This window comes from Mustela erminea, chromosome X (genome assembly GCF_009829155.1).
Source record: "Mustela erminea isolate mMusErm1 chromosome X, mMusErm1.Pri, whole genome shotgun sequence".
In the NCBI taxonomy this organism is placed as follows: Eukaryota; Metazoa; Chordata; class Mammalia; order Carnivora; family Mustelidae; genus Mustela; species Mustela erminea.
Window position 1 is genome coordinate 119284429 of NC_045635.1, and position 5454 is coordinate 119289882.

Here is a 5454-nt window from a genome sequence, read left to right on the forward strand (position 1 = left end):
CTTTACAAATTACTTTATCTGTAGATACTCCATCCCCTCCCATTGGCATGCTAGATTTTTTTATTTTCATGTAGTTGAAATATTTTTCTCTAATTTTTTCATGATTTCTTTTTATTTTCTAATATAATTATACTTTCATTAGAAATCATACTCTATAAGAATTCTATCTTGGAATTTTTAATACTTATTTTATGGACTCTTATATAGTCTATCTGTATGAAGATTTTATCTATACCTCAAAACAATGTGTACACTAATTACACAATCTATAGCATCACCGTGGGTCACATATTTATGCTTCTCTACATGCATATTAATGGTTATTATACACTAAGCATTATGGTTTACACAATCCAGACACTCTTGAATTCCATTGTTTTCTTTTAGAGATTGTTGAAATTTGTTCTTTCAAGCAGTTAAATTCCTGACCGATCACCTTCACCTTGAAACTTAATATTTACACTTTTAGGGTTGGTCAGTGAAAAGCAAAGTTTTTACCAAGTGATTCTTACCTTTATCAACTTGAACTCCAAACTCAGTTGGCCTTGCACCAAGAAACCACTGAAATCTCTGCTTGTGTTTTTCAGCCTTTTACTGTAGTTTTCCATTGACTCTTTACTCTTTGTACTCTTCCCTATACAAACACAGTTCATGATTTAACCAAACATTTGAAGAAAGTTCATACCCATATTTTGGGGCAACTCTCACTTTGCATTGCTCCTTTCCAGGATACCTCTCTTCAATTTCTAATGATTCTGGCAATTATAGGCTTCTTCTCTCTTTTTTTTTTAACATTTTAAGCCCATAGGATGGTGATTTTCTACTGAAGTGCTTGCATTCCTCTTTTATGAAAACCAAGGAGTGTCTTAGGGGAAAAGTCTTATAATCGTGAATCTCACCCAGTGCACTCTCCTTTATTCAAAGATTGAATCCCCTCTGGTTTCTGACTGATTTCAGTCTCCTGTGCCTTCAAATAGTTATATTTTTAAAAATTTGTACTCAGTCTATAAGTACCTGTGGAGAGAATTATTCGGAAACAAACTATTCTGCCACTATCAGAAATAGAATTAAAGATACAAATTTAAAAAAAATACAGCTGCAATATTATGGGAAAAAAATACACATTTTTAAATGAAACTACTAGAAGACTCAACTCTTGTGAAACTTCCATTTAAAAAGCCTAACTAAATGTCATTTGATTATCACTATGTGCAGTACACTGTTAGCAACATGAACAATCTTTATAAAATATATAAATTTATTTTGGAAAGATGGCTTCAATAAGTTAATTATACATATACCTTGGACAGAATTATTATGAAAAATTCAATAAAAAGTTTAATTAAGGATCTAAATTATACATTTAATCATAGTTTTAAACTGCACAAAGCTGATTTACATGTATTTTCATTTGAAAAATGTTTAATGTAAGATGAACATTGCATTTCTGTACAGTCTCAACCCTATTTGTAATTTCTGCTGCAGAAATGGCAATGCATCTTTTTATTAAGTTTATTTTTGCTGAACCTGCAGTCTATTGAAAACCTCAGTTCTTGCCTTTCTTGAATCCTCAATGCTGAAATTAGGAATTTCTTTACCTTTTTTGAACATTGTATTCACCCAAAATGCACCTGTAGGCCTAGTGTGATGTATGTTTTGTTTATTCAGAGAGGTGCTGCTTGTAAGAATGGCTGCCAGGGGCTTTGAGGTTTTTGTTATGACTTTATTAGTTTAGAAAAACCCATGTAAATCACCAGCTGTTTTTCCTATATCATATGAAAGTCAGATAAGCAACAACATTCTTAATATTTTGAGGAGTGACTTGGGAGCCATAAAACTTAAGTGAAATCTTATTTCCACACAACCTTTGAAATAGGCTTTACACTCCTTTTTTTTTTTGCACCCAAGTTAACATACAATGTATAGATAATGGACATTTATATATTCAAGCTATTGTTTAGTTTAAAGATTCTTATCTCATTGATAAACTTACATGTATTCTATTTTTATAATTATTAATAACATCACAAACCTGTTTTTGATTATCCTTAGTTTTGTAAGAAACTGCTAAATTGTCTTCCAAAATAGCTATACTAATTTGCCTTCCTGCCAGCAGTTACTGAGAATTCTTTTTGCTTTACATCCTCATCAGTATTTGGTATTTTCAGTGTTCTGGACTTTAGCCATTTGAATAGTTAGTAGTGGTACCACAATGTTGTTCTAATTTGCAGTTCCCTAATGACATGTTCAGCATGTTCACAAATATGTACCAAAGCCACATAATGGAAGAAAATATTGGCAAATCAAATACCCAACAAAAGACCTATATCTAGAATACAAAAAGACTCCTCAAAATTGAAAAATTAGAAAACAAACAACTTAATTTTTAAATGGGCAACATGCATCAATCCATACTTCAGTGTAGTTGACATATGGATGTTAAATAAGCACATGGAAAATTTCTCTACATCATTAGCCATTACAGAAATGCAAATTAAATTCATGATTCAAGTGGGAAAAAATGTTATGTTGGATTCCCTCAATATTTAAAAAATACTTCTCAGGGCTGACAACAGAGTAAGGCTGGATTCTGTGAGGTCCTGTGTGTACTAGGGTAGTAGGCCTCCTCAGTCCTCCTCAAGACCATTATATTTACTCCTGACACGGCCTGGATGCCTGCTCCATCTGCTGACCTGAGAATGGGCCCTCAGGTTAAGGCCACCATCTCCTGAGATGCCAGAATAAGAAGTCAAGGAGATGCAGAGTTGTCTTTACCTGATGCCCATTCATGAGGACTCTTGGGATTGACAGTGAGGGTAGATTTCTGTGAGAATCCGTCTATCTGTGATGAGAGGTCCCCTCTGTCCTCCCTTTGTGTTCTCACTTTGATTCATGGCAAAGCCTAGGATTTCCTCCTTCTGCTGAACCCAATATTGTACTCCTCAGAAAAATTTCATCTCACTCAACCTCCAAAGATGAAAGTCCAGATATACCATACCAGGGAAACAGCTTGCATCTTCTGAAGGCAGAGAGCAAGCAGGGCAAGGCTGGGGTCCCCCTCTGTTAGCAGCAAAATGTCTGTCAGCCCTTCCTCAGAGGACTTAACTTGAAGCCTGGCCCCTTATCTGCTTATTTGAAGCCCCATGCTGCAGAGGAAGCCTCACATCCAGTCCCTCAAGCTCCTAAGATGGAAGTTTGGAAATAACACATCTGGAAACCCTGTCTTGAGCTTTTGGAGGCTGACATGAGGGGCAGGGTGGGACTGAGGTGCCCCGAATCTGGTGGGAGATCCCTTCTGCTCTTCCTTAGAAGCCCCACCTGGAAACCCAGGAAGACCTGGGACTCCTCCCTCTTCTGTCCTGAGTCAGTCCCCCTCAGATGATTCTGGGCTTCCCTCAGACTCCATTGATCAGGTCAGGTAACACCAGGAGTGTCTCAGGATCAAGCAGGACTGGGGCTCCTTCATCTAAAGTTGGAGGTCTCCTCAGTCCTTCCTTAATGTCCTCCCTTTGATGACATGCCGGGATCAGAGAAAAAATGGCAAATTGAAAAGTATAAATGTCAAAGACAAAAAAAATACAAGAATCTAATGAGCTGGAATTAGGCCAAGAGCTCCCAAAAATGACACCAAAAAATAATTGAAAAAGAAAAATAATAAATTAGACATCAATATTTAAAAATTTTATCTCTCTAAGAAAGAAATGCTTAAGAGAAGACAAAGTCAAGCTACAGACTGGAAAACAATATTTGCAAATCAACTTAGGATCTGTATCCAGAATACATAAAGGGCCCTTAAAATTGAAAAAAAAAAAAAACCCACAGGGAAAACAATTTTTAAATGGGTAGAATATACTTCACTAAAATTAGTGTATGCATGTTAAATAAGCCCATGAAAATATTTTCTCCATTATTAGCCATTAAAGAAAAGCAAATTAAAAATACAGTAAGATACAAGTTTTGAGAATAGATTTTAAAAATAACATTGACATTACTAAACACCAACAAGGATGTACGACAACTTGAACTCTCATGGACTGCCCCAGTGAATGTAAAGTTGAATAGTCACTGTGGGGAATGACTTTGTAATTTCTTATATACATATACACTTACCGTTTGACTCAACAAGCTCATGCCTGGGAGAAATAAAAACTTTGCTCACCCAAAAATCTATACATGATTGTCTGTGATGACTCTATTCATAAATGACAAAAGCTGAAAACAATCCAATGTCCTCACAAGGGTGAATGAATTAATGAACTGAGGTGTATGCATATAATGGGATACCACTAAGCAGCAAAAGGGATAGACTACTGACACACAGAACAATTTAGAAAACACTCAAAGACTGTTTACTAGGTAAGCAAAGCCAGTATGGATAAATTATAGACTCTATTACTTCAATTATGTGACACTCTTTGAAATATATAACTACAGATGTGGAAAACAGATGAGTGGTTTTCAAGGTTAAGTGTCATTCAGTGTTAGGCGTCAGAAAAGTATATAAATGCAAATAGCACATGGAAGGGTTTTTAATTTTTTTGTAGGGGGCAGTTATGGAACCATTCAGTATCCTGATTATGGTGGTGGTTAGACAAATCTAGACAGAGGTAAAAATCTTGGCACTGTAAACCAAATAAGTATTATTCTTTGCTATTTTAAAAAATAAAATGAAAATGGAAAAGAAGATAACTAGATAATTAAAATAAGGTCAGAAAAAATTAACTTCATAAGAAGGGAAGTTACCAGGAATAAATATCATATTACATAATGTTAAAAGAGTCAAATTATCAAGATGACATAGCAGTCCTTAATATGTACAGACTCAAAGCAGAGTTTCAAAACACATTAACTAAAGAAAACTGAGAGACTGGGAAATAAGAAATAGTTGAAGCTACAATTATATTTGGAGACATCATCATTCCTCTCTGTATAAATAATCAAATAATTAAAACATGAAACCTGAAAAAGAATATTAACCAAATTGATTTACTTGGCATTTACAAAACACTCCAACAGCAAAATGTACATTCTTTTCGAGTGCACTCAGAACATTCACACAGATTGTAAAACAACACTTGACAATTTTTTCAAAAAATGGAAATTACACATTTCTCTACCCATAATAGAATTAAAGCAAAGAATAAAACTAAAGAAATATTTTAAAAGTCACCAAATTTTTGGAAACTAAACAGCACATTTTTACCAACCCTACCTGAAAGAAATTATTCAGGGATATTAGGAAATATTTCCAACTAAATGAAAATGAAAAGAGGACACATCCGAATTTAAGGGATTCAGCTAATGCTATGCTGAAAGGTAAATTTATGTCATTAAATGCTTTTATGTGGCTTAATAAAGACCCAAATATTTCACCTTAACTTTAAAAAGAAAAATAAGTCCAACCCAAGTAAACCAGAAGAATAGGAATAATATAGATAAGAGCAGAAAGAAATC